The sequence below is a fragment of the Diceros bicornis genome, chromosome 3, assembly GCF_020826845.1.
Source record: "Diceros bicornis minor isolate mBicDic1 chromosome 3, mDicBic1.mat.cur, whole genome shotgun sequence".
Classification (NCBI taxonomy): domain Eukaryota; kingdom Metazoa; phylum Chordata; class Mammalia; order Perissodactyla; family Rhinocerotidae; genus Diceros; species Diceros bicornis.
Window position 1 is genome coordinate 28,978,067 of NC_080742.1, and position 20,334 is coordinate 28,998,400.

At 37.2% G+C, this 20,334-nt stretch overlaps 1 pseudogene; it reads right to left on the reverse strand.

Moving 5' to 3' along the window:
- Positions 1-18,671: 18,671 nt before the first annotated feature.
- LOC131422877 (magnesium transporter NIPA2-like) lies at positions 18,672-19,733 on the reverse strand (annotated as a pseudogene).
- Between the last annotated feature and the right edge of the window lie 601 nt (positions 19,734-20,334).

The window sequence follows — 20,334 nt, forward strand, 5'->3', positions numbered from 1 at the left end:
CCAGAAATCGAGCTTATTTGGGAACAGCAGAGGACTTGCAATATGGGAAATGCAAATTGTAGCAAGCTACAGACACCAGTTAAAGGTTTGGAGCCGGCTGTATTTATGGGCAAACAATGCAAAGAGGAGGGAAGTCCAGCCAGAGTCCAAGCAGAAGGTTCATCGGACTGAGGATGGGGAGAGATTCTTGGCGGATGTTCATTGGCAGGAGATAAGTACCGTTTTCTGTAAATCAGGCATTTACACGAAATTGGTCTCTCAGTTCTAAAGTATCATTTTCCTATGGGCACATGCGTGAGATTCTCCATTTCGTATCCCCTGTTCCACTTTAGATTGAAATCCTAGAAATTTCACACTAGAAATATGGTGTCTGCTTCATGGCCTCATAGTGCGGATCTTTCAGCTCTCACCAACAGGGCCAGGGCAAAAAACTACTCAGCGGTAGACCATTTTCCGTTTTGTAAGGGAGATGAATGCCTCCACTCCTGGTTGCAGCTCTTCTAGCCCCGAGTAGTCCTATAGGAGCTGGAGGAGGAGATTTGGCATTCATCCCCACCACTGGGCCAAGTTAGCATTTCCAAAGAATTTCTTTACCTTCCCCTGCTACCTTCTTCCCAGCACTGGGAGTCTTCAGAAAGGTGTTCTGAAAAGCAAGTTTAGAGAAAGAAAGTGAAGGAGGGAATGTTCTGCTGGGGCTGTTTTTCCCGAGTAAGGAGATGATTTTGTCTAGCTCAAGTGTGAGGAGAAAAACTGTGAAGGAAAAGGGCAAACCAGATGGGATAGTTGGACAGCTTCCCCATTTTTTCAGAGTTGACACTTCATGTTGCAGTCTTATTCTTTAAAAGGATTTTTTTTATTGAGGTATAATTGACATGTAACATTGTATTAGTTTCAGATGTACAACATAATGATTCAATATTTGTGTACATTGCAAAATGACGACCACAATAAGTCTAGGTAACATCCATCGTTACAAATTTTTTTTCTTGTGATGAGAACTTTTAAGATTTACTCTCTTAGCAACTTTAAAATATGCAATACAGTATTATTAACTATAGTCACTATGCTATACATTACTTCCCCAAGACTTATTTATTTTTATAACTGGAAATTTATATCCTTTGACTACTTTCACCCATTTCCCCAACCCTCCATCTCCCACCCCCAGCAACCACCAATCTGTTCTCTGTATCTATGAGTTCAGGTTTTCTTTTTAGATTCTACATATAAGTGAGATCACACGGTATTTGTCTTTCTCTGTCTGACTTATTTCACTTAGCCTAATGTCCTCAAGATCCATCCACATTGTCACAAATGGCAAGATTTCATTCCTTTTTATGGCAGAATAATAGTCCATGTGAATATACATATCACATTTTCTTTATCCATTCATCCATCCGTGGACACTTAGGTTGTTTCCATATCTTGGCTACTGTAAATGATGCTGCAATGAACATAGGTGTGCATATATCTTTTTGTATTAGTGTTTTGTTTTCTTTGGATAAATACCCAGAAGTGGAATTGTTGGATAATATGGTAGTTCTATTTTTAATTTTTTGAGGAATCTCCGTACTGTTTTCCATAGTGGCTTCACCAATTTACATCCTCACCAACAGTGCACGAGGGTTCCCTTTTCTCCACATCCTTACCAACACTTGTTATTTCTTGTCTTTTTGAGAATAGCCATTCTAACAGGGGTGAGGTGGTATTTCATTGTGGTTTAGATTTGCATTTCACCGATGAACAGTGATGTTGAGCATCTTTTCATGTACTTGTTGGCCATTTGAATGTCTCTGGAAAAATGTCTATTCAGATCTTCTGCCTGCTTTTAAATCAGATTGGGTTTTTTTGCTATTGAGTTGTATGAGTTATTTATATATTTTGGACTTTTTTTAATGTATTGAATTTACAAAATGTCGGACAGTCTTTTTCTAGTTTCTACAAAATCTACTACAAATCTAAAAATACTAATAAATACAAGGAGTCTTGGACTAGTAGAGTCATTGACTCTCTCCATTATTATGAGTGATTAAAAACTGATTTTATTAAACTAAGCAAGAAGTAGAAGGAGAGAAATGGAAAGAGCTAATATTTCCTATTGCCATCGTCATACCTACGTAAGACTCTTTGTAGTTGCTGTTCCTTCTGCCTGTAGTGCACTTGTTCCAGATCATCTTTGCACAATTAGCTCTACTTAGGTCACAATTCAAATGCTACCGCTTCAGAGAGGCCTTCTTTGACAACCTGATAGACAGTAGCTCTCCCCATCATGGTCTATCATAGCACCCTTCTTTAATTTCTTTGTAGCAATTAGGTTTTTCTAAAATGTGTTGGTTCATTTTATTTGCTTGCTTGCTAATTTTTGTGTCTCCTCCCTCAACCAACCAGGAGGAAGGCAGAGATCTTGTCTACTTTGTTCACTCTACTTCTTCCTGCATGTCTGGCACATAGTAAGAGCCCTGTGATTAGTTTTTAGACAAATATGCAAGTTTTTGGACCAAAAATATGGGTCTATTTCATTGCTTTGGGTTTCTGTTGTATATACTTCACTGGGAGTCCCATGATGGATTCCAACATTTAGATGATGTATGCATGGCTTATGTACTTAATGTTCTGAGTGCCAAGACAGCTGCTTACTGAGTGTCATGGTCCATTTAAAAACATTAAGGGATTTGTTACTATGATCAGGTTTGTTTTAGACTTTCATAGGTCAAGACATTCGTTGAATAGTGCCTCTGTCTCTTCAAAACATTTATAGACTTTGCATCTTCTGTCTTACAGTGTTATCACCTTATTTGGACTGATAATTTGAAATTAGAAACTTTGTCTTACATAGGTGTTTATCTTGTGTATAGCATGGGTTTCATATTTATGGACTGAGTAAATGATAAGAGATACAAGTAATCATGAGATGTGTGACTTAAGCCTACAGGGAAATGTTACTTTTGTGTTCAAACAAGTGAGTTTGGGTTAAGAGGTCCAGGAAGTGACTAAAACTTATTCTAATCTAAAACACACAAGTTATAATTAGTAATATCACTGGTAAAGCTGCTTAAATTAGGCAAACCCTAATTATGTCCTGCTTCACAGTTATTACTCAACTGTGATATCTCAAAGAGCAGACTCTATGTGTCCCTATTAGCATAAAGTCTAGTGTTCTCTAGTGTTGCCCACCCAGAATATTTCTAAAAATCCTGGAGGAAAACTCATGTTTCCCACAATCCTTGTTGCTTATCTTCTTGTCCAGGCATCTTATTGTAGGTGAAGACTATAATCATTCCAAAAATAGATTGCCTATCCATGTTCCTGACTTTGCTTTGCTCATGGGTTTGTCTTAACCCAAATCCAGCTAATATTAAGCAGCAACACTTAACAAACTCTACCAAGGAACTTGGGTATAACAAAATGGCCATCGCCAACTCTCCCGTTAGTTCCCACCCATTCCTACATTGGGAGGATTATTTAACTTCTGCTGTAGGCCTGTCTTTTCTACATCTCTCAAATTTCTCCTTTCTCTGGTCCACCAAGAGGAACTCCAAACCCCAAATCCCTCTCTCAGCTTCAAAAGCATTTCAATCAATGTCTTTATGGAGATGTCTGGTAGATTGAATTATTGGACCCAATTCTTCATCACTTCATGTATCTATACCCTTTGCCTTATAGTTTTGCATTCTTTCCTACTAAAGGCAGAGTACTGCCCTGCCTCTTGACTTGGGACTTGGCCGTGTGTTTTGCTTTGGCTAATAGAATGTTAGCAGCTATGATACAAAAATCAGCTTGAAAAGTGCTTATGTGGTCGAGCTTGCCCCATGATGTGCCTTTGCCATCACCATGAGAAGAATGTGTCCTGAATATCCCACTGGGACCAAGGAAGATGAAAGACGTGTGGGAAAGACCCAGATCTGCAGACCTGCAACGTGAAGCAAAGCCAGCCCAGCTGACTCAGAGATCTGTGAAAATACAATATTTTTTTTCTGTCATTGCATTTTGAGGTTGTTTGTTATGCACCATTATTGTGGCAAAAGCTAATTTATTCAAGATGTAACTCTTTCCATGGTAAAGTCATATATTTACATCTTTATGCAAAGCAGTTTGGCTACTTATTATCCTGAGGGTATCCATTCCAGAGTAGCATTTTGGCTTTACCTTTGCATAATCAAAATGCACATTAGAATACTTTCTCAAAATAAAAAGAGAAGTCTTCCTATAAAGGCAAAATTTTCCTCTAACTGTAGAGACAAAAAAACAAAAACTACTTTTAAGTGATCACCTTTCCATCTCTGAAAAAAAAACAAAAATTAAAAGCCTGGCTGAGTGTTATGTTTCAGGTGAAAACTCATATTTATCAAAAAGACAAATTAATGAGTGATTTGTTTTCTTTCTGATGAAATATTTCTCTATAAATTTGCCCTTCAGTTTACAAAAATATTCCTTGGAATGATGATTCTTTTAGTATGTCTGTCTCTTGCTACTGGACTCTACGTTCCCTAAGAGGAGGGCAGGGACTGTGTCTTGTTCATCTTTATGTCTCCAGCACCAACTCCAGTGCCTGGCTCAATGTAATTGGTCAATAGTTGCTTGTTGAATTTCTTCATAATTAAATGCAGATCCTATAGTAATTACAATGAGTGGGAAAAAGCTGAGGACTGGGATGACTTTAGAGAAAGTTCAGAGCAGAAGTGGTGTTGGTGGTCATTCTGAAATATTGGATAGGATTTGAGTTGACAGAGAAGATATGGGGAAATATTTTAAGTAGGGACTGAGATGAACAAAATGTGATAATTAGAAGGTGCAAAGCTCATTCAGAACCAATTAAAATGTAATTTACAAATACTTTTTACATATAATTTTAAAGAAACTTTGGTTGTAAAAAATTAAAGTAATCTATTATTGAACTCAAAGACCAATCAATGCTAATGGAATTTCTTTAGGTTATTGAAGAATGTACAAGTACAGTGGAGATTTGCAAGAAGGGCTATTTTCTTTTCATTAGTATGTTGAAAACTGGTTAAGTTGACACATTTCAACTGCAATTCTATTTCTACCTTAATCCTATCGGCCCCAATTCCCCCTCAAAATTCCACTAAAATTTGCTTTGATCTGCATCAGCATTCTGTATGTCATTATTCCTTGTTCCTCAGACTTATCTTGAAACACATGTGAATCAAATGGGTTCAATATATTCCATCTACCATTTGTCTTTAGGCCCTAGTACATTGGTTTGCATCTAGTAGGTACTCACAATAGTTGCTGTCATTATTTTTTATTAATGTTTATATTATGAGCTTATCACATTAAATCATTATCTCAGTTGCTCTGTGAGGGGAGTACCAAATTTAAGTCTATTTCTCAGTTGAGGAAACTGAGGCATACAGAGGTTAAATAATTAAGAGATGAAGTACCTAGTCACACCGGGCAGTACCATGACTCAAATTCAGATCTGCCTAACGCCAACACCATGCTATTTTGGATTGAACTGATACACGTGGTTTGGAAGACCATATAGAAACTACTATATTTCAGCCATACTTCCCACTTTAGTCCATGGCCAAATATCATTGCAATACAAAGAGATGTGTTATACATTATATAAATTTGTGTGTGTGTGAATGTGTATATACAGGGTGATTTGCCTTTCTCACTTCCTGATGATAAAACTTGAAGAATAATTGTTTCTGTGACACATGTATTGCACATATATGTTTTCATTTCGCAGACCCTGGAATGCTCATTTACCCCTCTTCAGCTTGGGAGTTACAACGTGCTCATAGTTAGCAAGAGCGAGCCTGCTGCTGCTGCCTTGAAGTCAGTGCTTAAAGAATCTCATAAAAAACTGAAATTCCCACCTTTATCCAAGCTTGTCAGAAAATCTCCCCATAGCCCCCTACATCTGAAAATGCATTATAGCTTGTTTAAAGCACTGCAGGAAACAGTTTTACATTTTTTCAGTTGTGCGTAAAATCACCTTATGAGCTGCCAAATGGAAACTGGGAAAACTCAGTGAATAGGAGTGCTTCCTTCAAAACCTCCTATGTGAAATGGAGCTGACATGTTCCCTGCTTAAATAGCTAAGCCGGTTACTTTATCTCTTCATTTCATTCCTAAATAGAAATTAGGAATTCTTTAGGATATGCTCATTAGTTAAAGTGAGATATAACCAGTGCTCACTAGTAGAAATGAGACAATAAATGTACCCCAAAGGCTGTTCTGACATAGGAAGAGTTGAAAGCTGAAATGGAGTTGTATTAAAGTTTTTGTGTGCTATTAAAATTAAGTTGGTATTAATCCAAATTAGATTAAGTTAAAATGTTAATTGTAATCCCCAGGGCAACCACTAAGAAAACAACTCCAAAAATATAGTAAAATAAACAACAATGGTACACTAGAAAATATCTATTTAGCACAAAAGAAGGCAGTAATAGATGAATCAAGGAATAAAAAAGACAAGACATAGAAAACAAATGGAAAATGGCAGCCATAAATCCTATCTTATCAGTAATTACATTAAATATAATGGATTAAACACTCCAATTAAAAGCCAGAGATGGGCAGAATAGATTAAAAAATGATCACCTACTTCCTGTCTACAAAAGATACACTTTATATTCAGGGATACAAATGTATTGAAAGCAAAAAGGATGGAAAAAATATACCATGCAAGCAATAACAAATAGAGAGCTGGAGTGACTATACTAGTATCAGAAAAAATAGACTTTAAGACAAAAATTGTTTCTAGAGACAAAGAAGATCATTTTATATTGATAAAAGGGTCAATCTACGGTGAATCTATCAGGAAGACATAGCAGTTATAAACATATATGCAACTCAAAACAGAACCCCAAAGTACATGAAGCAAAAACTGACAATTGAAGAGAGAAATAGACAATTCAGCAATCATAGTTAGAGACTTCAACATCTCACTTTCAGTAAAGGATAAAATAGGCAGAAGATCAATATGGAAATAGAAAACTTGACCAACACTGTAAAACCAACTAGATCTACCAGACATCTATAGAACACTCCAATCAACAACAGTGAAATACACATTCTTCTCAAATTTACATGGAACAATCTTCAGGATAGACCATATGTTAGCCATAAAACAAGTCTCAATACATTTAAGAGGACTGAAATCATACAAAGTATATTCTCTGACCATAATGGAATTAAATTAGAAAAATAATATACCAGAGGAAATTTGGGAAATTCACAAATATGTGGAAATTAAAAAAACATACTTCTAAATAATTAATATGTCAAAGAAGAAATCACAAGGGAAAGTAGAAAGTACTTTGAGAAAGTATACATCATATTGAAAACTATGGGACAGCTAAATGAGGGCTTAGAAAGAAATTTATAGCTCTAAAGACCTATATTTAAAAAGAAAGATCTCAAATCAATAACTAATCTTCATCCTTAAGAAATTAAAAAAACAATAGTAAACCCAAAGCAAGCAGAAAGAAGAAAGAAAGAGAGATAATTCTCCAACTATTAAGAGAATTAGTGATTCTTCTATAGACTCTTAGTGAAAAATTTCATTTGGAAAGCTTATTGTAATCTGTAAATACAGAGACCACTTTAAATTTTACTTTATGATTATAAAAGTAATGTTAGGTCACTGTAAAAAGATTGGAAATTCCCTTAAAACATTTAAAAAATCAGAGTTAACCATCATCAACATTTTGATACATTCTCTTTCAGTCTTTATTCTAGGCCTATATGCATAAAACCTACGTAGAGGACAGGAAATATATATCTCTTTATATGTATTTTTTTACTCAATATTTTATTATAAATTTTCTTGTGTTATTATCTTTTTTTGAGATATTTTCAATGGCTGTATAATAATGACCACTGCATATATAGCTTAATTTATTGAACCACTTCTCTATTTTTGAACATTTAGATTGCTTCCAATTTTTTTCTTAGATAAAGTTCTAGGTGTGGGATTATTAGGTTAAAGATTAAACTGCTTTTACAGCTTTCATCTGTTGCAATTTGCTTTTTAGAAAGGTCATACCAATTTACATTACCATCAGCAGTGTATTAGAATGCCTATAGAGATAAGATTTTCTGAATCCAAATTGAGTCATACAACTTGACAAGTACTAATGTATTTTTACCATATCAAAAATTAAAACTATTTAAAGTCAAGACCATTCCAGAAAATTTAGGACATGATTTTAAAAATCAATAAAGAAATTACTGTTTCCCTTTTCAAAAATGACCAAAATTCTACTAGGTTGAGTTAAATATTTTTGCTGCATTTATTCATAAAACCTAGAGCTGGAATTTAGAGTCGTGTGTCTATCTCCTTAATTTTACGGACTAGTTAACTCAAGCCTAGAGGGATAAAGTGAGTAGCCCAAGTCACAGAGCCATGTCCATAACTTGGAGTCCAGTGCACTTTTTTAAAGCAACTTAATATTTTAAAAATACAGGTAATATGTGAATATACTCCTGTAAAAATTCAAATATTACAGATATATATACAGAGAGAGAGAGAGAGAAAGAGGAAAAAGTGACTTATCTCCTCCACCCCCGTCTTCAATTCCATTCTACTTCTCAAAGATTCAGTGGGGAAGGATCCAGACATTTTCCAAATTCTTAAATTATAAATTTAAGTTTAAAATTTTATTTTAACATATTTTACATATCTTCAACTTGGTTTTTCTTTTCTTTTTTTCACTTAACCATATGTTCTGGAGATCTTCCCATATTTGCACATAGAGATCTGCCTGTATTTTTAACTGCTACCTAAAACATAATATGGGCATATCATAATTGACTCAAACATATTTTTTGAAGGGTATTTAATTTGTTTTCATCTCTCGCTGTCACAAATGATGCTGCAATGAACATCTTTGAACATCCATCTTTGTGCACATGTGTGTTTCTGTGGGATAGATATCCGAATATCAATGTGCTGGTCAATGGGTATGCATATACTGCCCAACTGCCCTCCAAACAGGCTGTACTATCACCACTAGTATGATAGGCAGACTATGCCCCCTTCAAAGATGTCCACGTCCTAATTCTGAGAACCTGTGAGTATGTTATCTTACCTGGCAAAGGGACTTTGTAGAGGTGATTAAGGTTAAGAACATTGAGATTGTCCTAGATTATCCAACTGGGCCCAATCTAATTACATGGATCCTTAAAAGCAGAGAATCCTTCCCAGCTGTGGTCAGAGAGGGAGATATGACCACAGAAGAATGATCAGAGAAATGCAACATTGCTGGCTTAAAAGATGGATGAAGGAGGCCAGGTAGCTGGTGTCCTCTACAAGCTGGAAAAGGCAAGGAAATGGATTCCCCCCAGAACCCCCAGAAAGGAGTGTAGCCTGGTGCCACACTCAGCCCAAAGGGACTCGTGTTGGACTTATGACCTACTGAACTATAAGATAATAAATTTGTGTTGTTTTAAGCAACTAAGTGTGCAGCAATTTGTGACTGCAGCAATAGAAAATGAATATTTAAGAGAATACCCATTTCTTGAAATTCTTAACATGTTTATCTATCTTTTTAAGTTTTGCAAATCTGATAGCCAAAAATGGTGGGCCACTGTTGCTTTCATTTGAATTTCCCTGATTCCTGCTGAGACTCAGCTTCTTTTCATATGTTCTTGACCCTTTGAATTTCTTTTGGGAGTTGACAGAGAATAACCGAAGTTCATTCTTCTATTGGAGTGTTAGACATTTCTGATTGATTTGTAGAGTCTCTTATATTTTTACATTCTGATGTAGTACTTTATAGCCTTTGCTCGTTACACGTGTGCCAAATATTTCTTCCCAATTTGTCACTTGTCATTTTACTTTCTTGCCATTCTATTTTATCAGAGTTGCTCCATCTGCCTCATGATTTCCTAGCCCATCACTCAATGCTGTCAGTGGGTAGACACTGCCTGTGTGCCATATACTAAGATGTTGTTGAAATGGGAACCACCTATGCTAGTGGGCTCCTCCAAGCTTGACTAGATCAAAATACTGCCTGACTCTATGGAGGAGAAGAGTTTTGTTTGTTTATTTTTTAATCGAAAGGTACAAGATAGTAGGGAAGGTTGCTTTCTTAAGAAAAGCGTTCACAGATCCCATAAAATCAATGAACTAAGTTAACAGATTGATTCAGAATGATAGATTTTTTTTCCCTCAAATGCTACACGACCTGTGGTACTGAACAAAGGAGTGTTCAGTTGAGCACTTGGCCGCCGTGGCTTTAGGGCCAGCCCTATTCTGTTCTCACCCTATTCTGTTCTCACTAAACCAAAATTTTAAAAAGAAAATGTCTTGGGAACCTAGGAAAGTCAGGTATATTTAAAACATGATATGTGACTAAAAAAATTAAAAGCTAAGATTTGTTGATGGATTACTATGTGCCAAGCTTCCCACTGTATCCTCACAGCAATTCCATAAGTGGGTATTGTTATCCCATTATACAGATGATAAAACAGCCTCAGAGATGCAAGTGACTTGCCCAAGATGGCATTAAATGATAGAACCTGAACTTGAACCAGACCTGACTCGGAAGTCTTAACTACTATAACTATGCCACATATCACATCTGAAAACTAGTCTTAGCCATCCCACTATAAAAACTCTCTGGTAATTTGAATTAGTAAAACATTCTGAATTATACCTTGTTTAATTACTTTTGAGAATGTATACAGTAACTAGGAACCAAGCTACAAAGTGTCCAGTAGAAGAGGATTTAAAAAAAAAAATCTTGATTGAATAGACAGCAGTGATTTATAATTAGTGATTGATTTATCAGTTGATTACCTGTTGATGGATGCTTCTGTGAAATAGTGAAGGGTGCTTGAAAGGTAGCTTTTCCCATTCCTCTGCAATCTTATTTACCCTAGAATTTTCAAAACAACTCTTTTAGTCAGAGATAATAAATACAGGAACTTCATTATAGCTCCTATCTGATTTATCTCAAATGTTAGGTTTGTGGAATCTAAACTAAGGAGTTTAACTGTTAGGTCTCGCATTCCTGGTTTCTCTTTGACATGCCTACACAGGGAAAGAAGACAGTTGGCTGCAAGTGCGACAGAGAGGGTGCACTGACTGCTTCCTGGAGAGGAAAATATATTCTTCGGACATTTACAGCCCATTAAGAAGCTGCCGGAAGACTGGAGCTGCAGCAGAGCCACGAGACTGGCCCTGCTCTTGAGTCTTCCTACCCCGAGGGGGGCTCCAGGACAGGCTTCCACAGAGCCATCTCAGCACTAACCCAGGCCTGTGCATTCCCTTCACTTATCTCACAAAATCTGCGAGTCTCTGCTCACGGAAAATGTTGATCAGCCTCTTCAATAAAAATTCCTTTGCCAGTATCTTTCCACAAGAAATTAACTCCTTTGTTGCCAAGAAAGACATAGGACATACTTTGACCAAATAAAGGAAAAGTGTGTGTGTGTGTGCGCGCTCTTTGTCCTTTTAAATCTTGAAAGGGGCACTTGATCAGAGGTGGGGTAGGACTCCTGGTTTGCTGTTTTGTTTTGTTTTTTAATCCCATTTTCTGCAGTCCTAAACTTTGCATTCTTCAATTACAAAAGTAAACCACTCCCTAAAGTTATCATTATTAAAGATGTGCAGTGTGTAGTAGACACACATTGTTTACCAGAATTCCTTCCTGGGGGGAACACCAGCCCCAGGCTATGCTCCCACTACTCCCAGATATGGAATCAGGAGCCTCTCCTGCTGTTGAGAAGGGGCCCTGGCCCCTGTCATTGTTTCAAGGAAGGGCTTGATCCCTAAATGACTTGGGACCAAACTGTCAGATTCCTTACCTGGGGTTCCTGCTAGAGCTAGCAGGAAATTCCAGCTCTTACTCTTGCAGGTTATTCTATTAGAAAGATCTGAAGTTAGCTTACCAATAAGTTAGCTTACTGAGGGAGGCAGCCATCTGGGATGAAAAAGAATAAGGACAAACATAGAGGGAGGCAGAATCAGTGGAGAGATCCGAGGACATTGCCTGAGCCCCCAGATCCAGCTACCTCTTGGGCCAGCTCCACCTGTGGATTCCAGTGATGTGAGCAAAACCATCCCTTTTGGCTTACACCAATTTCTGCTCAGGCTGTCACTTTAAACTAAGGATCCGGGGTAAAACTTTCTTCCACGTACATTCAAACACCTATTGCCTCCCTCCTCGCTTTTACAAAATAAGATCGTTCTACACACATTGCTTTGCAACTTGCTTTCTCACTTAATGTGACATTGGCGCTTTTCCAGGTAGTACATTAGAGCAACCTCGTTCTATTTTTTTAACTTTATTTATTTATTTTTTCCCCCAAGGCCCCAGTAGATAGTTGTATGCCATAGCTGCACATCCTTTCTAGTTGCTGTATGTGGGACGCGGCCTCAGCATGGCCGGAGAAGCGGTGCGTCGGTGCGCGCCCGGGATCCGAACCCCGGGCCACCATCAGCCGATTGCGCGCACTTAACCGCTAAGCCACGGGCCGGCCCTCAACCTTATTCTTTTTAACGTAGCAGAGCATGCCATGTGAACGCATCGTACCTCTATTTTTAAACTATTCATTGATGAGTGGACATTTTGTTGATTTCCCAGTTTTTGATATTACAACCCAGCCTGCAATGTACATCTTTGTAAAAATATCTTTAGGCACTTGGGTAAGTATTTTTATAAGATAAATTCATGACAATGGCTTTTCTGGGCAAACAATTTCATAGAAATTTCATAGAGGGGCAGGCCCCGTGGCTTAGCGGTTAAGTGCTCGAGCTCCACTGCTGGCATCCTGGATTCGGATCCCTGGCCCCCACCGATGCACCACTTCTCTGGCCATGCTGAGGCCGTGTCCCACATACAGCAACTAGAAGGATGTGCAGCTATAACATACAACTATCTACTGGGGCTTTGGGGGAAAAATAAATAAATAAATAAAATTAAAAAAAAAAAAAAGAAATTTCATAGAAATTGCCAAATTGTCCTTCAGGAAAGTTGTGTCAATGCTAGGCTCACAGCAACGGCATTTACAAATGGACTCCTTTTTCTATACCGTAACCAAGGTGTAGGATACTATTATTCTTTTTAATCTTTGGCAATCTCTGAGGTAAATATATATCTCGTTGTTTTAAGATATGATTCTGTAAATATTCGTGGGTCGGGACTTTTTCCTTCTGCTACCTGATTATGTGTGGTTCTTTATCTGGTACATACTTGTACATACCCGTGCCTCTTTTCTGCTGGGGTCTTCATATTTTTCCGGATCATTCGTAGCAGTTCATTATATATTAAGTATATCAATCCACTGCCTGTCATATAGCCTGTCATTTTTCTCTAATTTGTCTCAATTTTTAAAATTCTTATTTATGATGTCTTCTGCCAGACTGAAATTTTAATTTTCACATCGCCAAATATATAAATATTTTTCTCTTTTTATTCATTTTAAAAAACTCAATAATGTTGTGAATCTACTCCTAACATTTACTCTCAAATATTTTAATAGCCACCTATAAAGAATTTAATTTGGGGAGCTGGCCTGGTGGCAGCAGTTAAGTACACACAGCTCTGCTGCAGCGGCCCGGGTTTGGATCCCGGGCATGCACCCACGCACCGCTTGTCAAGCCATGCTGTGGCGGTGTCCCACATAAAGTAGTGGAAGATGGGCACGGATGTTAGCCCAGGACCAGTCTTCCTCAGCAAAAAGAGGAGGATTGGCAACAGACGTTAGCTCAGGGTTAATCACCCTTATGAAAAAAATAAAAAATTTAATTTTGGGCCAGCCACGGTGGCCTAGTGGTTAAGTTCAGCATGCTCTGCTTCGGCTGCCCAGGGTTCGGTTCCTGGGTGTGGCTCTACACCATTTGTCTGTCAGTGGCCACGCTGTGGTGGAGGCTCACATACAAAAAGAGGAAGATTGGCAACAGATGATAGCTCAGGGCAAAACTTCCTCAGGAAAAAAGAAAAAAAGAATTTAATTTTGTTAGCTTGAAGATTGTGTGCTAACACTTTTAGGCTACTAGATGTAATTAGTAATAATTTTGTGAGGAAATTACTATATGTCTCTTTAAAAACTGTTCCATTTCAATATATGTGGTGATTTTGACTCTGGAAAAGTTGCTTGTAGCCCACCCTTCAATTCAGTAATGACTGGCAAGAGTTGAGATGAGGGTTGAGGGGTTGGTTTCTAGCCCATCTCCACCACCCTCTTGGTGAGTGATCTTGGGTGAATCATGTAAGCCCTCTGGGTTTTATTTTCTCATCTTGAAAGGAGAGGGTTGGATGAAATAAGCTCTGAAAACCTTTCTAGCACCAAACTTTAAAGAGTCTATGAATTCTTTGCTCATATTTTTATTTATTTATATCTTGTACTAAGTGATAAATCATTTTCTAATACACAGGAAATAGTATTTCATCATTTTTTAAAGAGTTTTTTTTTGAGGGGGGGCTATAGGAAGGGAATTATATTCATTAAGTGCCAACCAGGTTCCAGGCACTGTGCATATATTGTTTTATTTAGTTTCCACAACAAACTTTTGAGATGGAAAATGTAACCCCATTTGACGGATGTGGAAACTACAGTTCACTGAGGTTAAGTGACACTTCTGGGGTCACATAACTAGGATGAGGTGGAGCTGGGATATCATCTGATCTTCCTAATTGTTTGGTGTAGGTATTATTATCTTTATTAGTTATTGTTGTTGGTAAACTAAATTTATTACTGGTTTCTTAAATATGTTTTTGAATAGGTAAATTACTTCTATGTTTAAAAATTAAAAAGTGTAAAAAGATATACAGTGAGAAATCTCTCTCTGACCCCAGTTCTCCATCCTTAGTTAAGTATTGTTGTTAGTTTCTTGTGTATCCTTCCAGAGACTTTCTATGCATATACATGAAAACATGATTTATTTCCCTCTTTCTTACTCTAAAGCTAGCATATTTATATGTTATTGAGTACATTGTTTTTTCATTTAATATTACGTCTTGGAGAGTTTTACAGATTATTGTGGAGACAGCTTCTTTGTTCTTTTCACAGGGCCATAGTATTCCATTGTGTGGATGTACTATAACTCATTTAATTAGTTCTCTATTGATTGACATTTACAATATTTCAAACTTTTTGGTGTCACAAACAATGCTGTGATAAAAAAACTTTGTACATATATCATTTCATACATGCCTAAGTGTATCTGTAGCATGAATTCCAAGAATTTCCATATGTAATTTTGATAGACATTACCAAATTGCCTCCATGGGGTTTGTGCCAATTTATACTTTTATCAGCATTGCACAATGGTGTTTATTTCCCCATAGCCTTGCCAACCAAGTTTGCTATCACAATTTTTAATTTTTGCCAAGCTGATATGTGAAAAATGGATTCTCAGGATGGTTTTAATTTGCATTTCTCTTATTGTCAGTGAGGTTGAGAACTATTCCTTTATCTTTAGGTGCCATTTGTATTTCATTTTCTGTGACCTATCTATTCATATCCCTTGTCCATTTTTCTATTAGGCCATTGATCTTTTTCTGTTTCTAAGAGCTCTTTATATATTGTAAAAAGTTTAGTACAAGATTTAAATAAATAAAAATATGAGCAAAGTGATAAGCACTTTGAAATTGCAAGTATTTTTTTCCTATTTGTTATTTGCATTTTGACTTTGCTTGTAGTGGTTTTTTCCATACAGGGTTGGGTAGAAAGGAAAATGAAGCCAGCAGGGAGATGATAGAGGGCAGAATTGGGAGGCATCTCGTACTAATTAGAATGAAGAGCACGTTCAGAGGAAGGGATGGGGGAATGTGTGTTGCAGAGGCTCTGGTTGCCTCCCCATCATCCATTTTCTACTTTGTTCTTGGTAATAGAACTTCCAGTCCTAACCAGGGCTTGCGGCTACCTGAAATAAAGACTACATTTCCCAAATTCCCTTGCCAATGCTTGTGGCCCTATGGCTAAGCTTGGACAAATAGTATATATGCAGAAGTGGGTTTTTTTGATATTCCATTTTTTAAAAATAGACTTTATTTTTTAGAGCAGTTTAAGGTTCACAGCAATATTGGACAAAACGGATGCAGAAGTATTGTGTAACAGTTTCCAGTATACCTTCTTTAAAAGACAGCTAGCATATTCCTTTTGCTTTTTCTTCCTCTTTCCTTTCTCCTATTGTCCAGAAGATGGATGTGATGGCTGGAACTCTAGCTTCCATATTAGACAATGAGGATGAAACTATTACCTTAAGAATGGCAGAGCAGTGAGCTGGAAGGAAGCTGGGTCTCTGATAATCATGGAATCACCAAATCAGCCCTGGGTTGCCTACCTTCAGACTTCATTTATAGGCAAGAGAAATTATCTTCTCTCTCGTTTAAGCCATTGTTACTTTAGCATTTCTGTCACATGCAGAGAATCTAATCCTAAGTGATGTAAGTATGGATGGGCAAGAAACTATGGTCAGATGGATAGGTTTCAGAATTTTAGAAATCAGAAGTGGAAGTTTCAGATGATCATATGATATGGTCTAGAGTGTAGTTTCACTTAAAGTGGAGTGAAGTGAAGTCATTTTGCTTGAAAAGATTAAAGAACTATGAGGCCAAGGCATTAGAAAGATCATCATCATAAATACTTTAAGGCCAGTTACACGATGGAAAAGGGGGAGAGCCTGGGATCTTGGCAATGAAATTCTCTATGAAGGGAGAACACTGTTCTGGGATTTCGTAGCCCCTGTAAGAATGGAGGGAAGAGGTCACTATTAACGAATAACCTCAGACAAGGGAGGTTGCTAGAGACAGATAGGAGGGCAAGCATCTGGGAGCAGCAACAAACACTACTAACGATTATCATGCCACCATTAACTTAGGAGGGGAAGGTGAGCTCCCCACGGAGATGGTGTTAAGGGGCCTAATGTCAGAGAAGGCTCGGTTTCGAGTAATGTGAAATGGTGAAAGGACTTTGCATGGAAAAGTTTGAGCAATTTGTTCCAGCGACTGGCACATAGTAGGCAGGCACTGCGTATTTGTTGATTAAATCACCATAAAATGGAGGTTCTGAAGGCACTGGAGAGAAAAGAATAAAGAATAAAAATAGATAGGGATATCTGGAATAAACTGGAAAAAATAGAATTATTTGTAGTAAAAGGTAATAAAATACAAATACACACAATAACGTGGATGAATTTCAAAAAAATTATGCTAAGTGAAAAAAGCCAGACAAAAAAAGGTAGTGTATGATTCCATTTATATAAAATCCTATATTAACAGAATCTATAGTGACAGAAAGCAAATTAGTGTGTGTCTGGGGAGGGAGGAATTACAAAGGGGCACGAGGACACTTTGGGAGTGATGGGGGTGTTCATTTTACTGATTGTGGTGATGGTTTCATGGATGTTTACATATGACAAAACTTATTAAATTGTACACTTAAATATATGCAGCTTATTTTAGGTCCATTTTACCCCCATAAAGTTGTAAAAATCAGTGTATTCAGACAGAATTTCTTTTGATGTACGTTAACAGATAAATGAAGACAACTAACATCAACTTCCTTCAAATCAAAGATTTTGTCAAGCTTCCAGGCTTTTTTTTTTTTTAAGCTTTTCAAGGAAAGCTCAGAAACTTATGTATAAAGAAAACGCTTCTTAATCGCAGCGTGTATATACAGTGTTCCCATATCATATATCCCTTGTGTTAAAATTTCTGATTAACCCCAGCATGACTTTGCTGATACAGCCCAAAGTTGTGAGAAATTAATCTCTTAGGCATAGAGAGGAATGTGGATGTGGGTGTGTGGAATTTTTTGTTAAGCCTAGAAAATAAAAAGCACTTAAGATTCTTTGCCCAAGATGTGATCTTAGAATAATTTCACTCTAGTCTTGTTTGCAAAAAAAAGAATGTTTTTATTTTCTTAAAAAATAAAACCTCTCACCTTTGATAATCAAATATTTTAAACATCAGATATTTTAAACATGACCTCACTCATCCTGTTCTTAAACTGATGGTTTGTAAGTAAACATCTCGTAATCTTTAAGTTCAAATGAGAGCCGCCTCCAAGGCAGTCATGCATGAGGACACACGTGTTGTATCTTTTGCTATTACTGCCCTTTCTCCAAACATTTTCAAAATTTCTCTTTGGTAGAGTCATCTCTGAGCCAAAAGGAAAATTGGTCTCTTCGTTATAGTTACCAATCACTCAAAATGTTACTACAAATTTGATAATCACTCTATCCACCAGAAGTAGTTCAGCATCATTTCAGACTATTTTCAAAAATATCCCCAAATTAATTCCCCTAAACAAACAAAAATTTGCAACAATGTTTTGAAAGAAATTCTATTCTCATTTGACTAAGTTGCTTGACCAATACCTGGTGTAGGGATATGTCTTTTTATTTTTGACAAGAAGGAAATAAAGCATTTTGTCTTTTACATTTAAAATTGTCATTAATACATTAGTTCTTCATGGAGGAATCAAGACTTAAAATACCTATACAACAATACAGTGTTAATAGAAATAGAATCCAGCCACACATGAGGGTCATTTTAATTAACTACCATAGTTTAAATATAAGAAAATTAATTTTTCTTGATCCAAATTTGAGTGAAATCTTAAAAATGTTTGTCTCTAGAGAATGTTATTTAATGAGGACTATGTCATTTTCAGATGTGTTTTGAAATTCAAACTCATTTTGTAGCGGAATTACAGAATAATGTTTTAATTAAATTTGTTTCTCAAAAAACTGTCCAATTTCCATTTCTTTGCAAGATACTTTCACCACTTTGCTGGTTCAATTCCACAGGCTAAACTTCATTCATTACTACTAAGATTAGAGATATTAAGAATATTAGAGAAATTGCATTCATTGCTTTTTCATCTTATCAAAAAGACAAGGGCAGTCTTGCTAGACTAAACAGACATCTTTAAATGTATGCAATCATGACATCCGCAAATGATTTTAAGGAAGCCACTCAAAGTACCAACAATGTCATCAGCAGGCATATCTTGCTTCTCCTTATAAATAAGAGATGAGCAAGTTAAGACTGATGCTACAATGAATACATAATACATTGGGGTTACTATATAGAAGCGTTCAATATGTCTAGGGCCCTGGCTAGATAATTAATCTGTGTACTTACACAGACTATGAGGCTTAGCAGCAGAATCTAGGCCAATGGATGTCTCAGCTGAGGCTTTCCAGCGGAAAGTTCTTTAAAGCAATGCCCAGGCCTTTGACATAACTGACTGAAAATGCTCCCTTTACAGAGCAGATGGTTATGTTAACAAGAAGGTTTGTTTGTCCTGGTGAGCTCCTAACACGAAGATTAATATCAAGACTACAGTGACCACAAGCACTGCAAAAACCACAAAATGTGGATCACCCCAATTGTAAGACATTTTATTTAACGTCTCTTATGTCCTTTTCTTTGGAGCGCAAATGACTGTAACTAGATCTTAACAAGCACAATAAGAGCTCCTAACGAGGCGCTAAGGTGACTGGTCCAAATGCAAAAGAGGCAAAGTTGGCAACCTCGCCAGCTCCCGCTGAGAGCAGTCCAGCCCACCACAACCATTCGTTAAGATTTGCATGACCACTTTGACCTGCTCTCATGGATTCTATTCTGGTAAGCTGCAAGAGTTCTTGTTTTTGTTGGTTTTATTTCAGAATGCATTTTTTTCCCAATAAAAATGCTGGAGCTCATAGACAATCCCAGACCAACATAAAAGTCATATAATTCATGCTTCCGGATGAAGCATTGGCTCCTGAAGAAGTTCCTATGAAACACTTTGACCATGGAAAAAGAGCAACTGTTGGTTTTGGATACAGTGTGATTTAGTCTTCAAATCTCGGACTTTCACATTCCCGTACAGGCTTCAGGGGCTACCACAGCACTCTCATGTCCCCTCATGTCCAGTGGGAAGTGGGCACTGCCAGGGCTGCAGCTGAGCTCCTCTCTATGGGGAAGTGCCAAGCTGTACCTCCCCATGATGATCCCTGGCCACCTTTGCTGCCACTGCTAGAATGAGATCATGCCTTAGTGGCACCTAGTTCTCTGGGCCATGTAGTAATAGATGTCAATAAATATATATTTTGTGGTTAAAATGAATGTACCATTAACTGTGAAGCTCATTTTAAAAGGAGAAGGATTCTCATCAAGCATGTAGCCTCTCAAAGTGATTACTTAAAAAGTGGTCTGAATTTGTCTACGTGTGTATATAATTCAGTGGGACAAGTGAGGTCTGATTTTAGTATGCTTAGGCCAGAAAATCCCAGCACAGGAGACAGCAAAGGGAGAACCATCACAGAATGCCACCTTCTTCAGAACACTATTCCTTCAGAGTTGTTAATTTCCAATTGTGAGTAAAGGGAATAAGGGCCATCTGTCATTTTTCTTG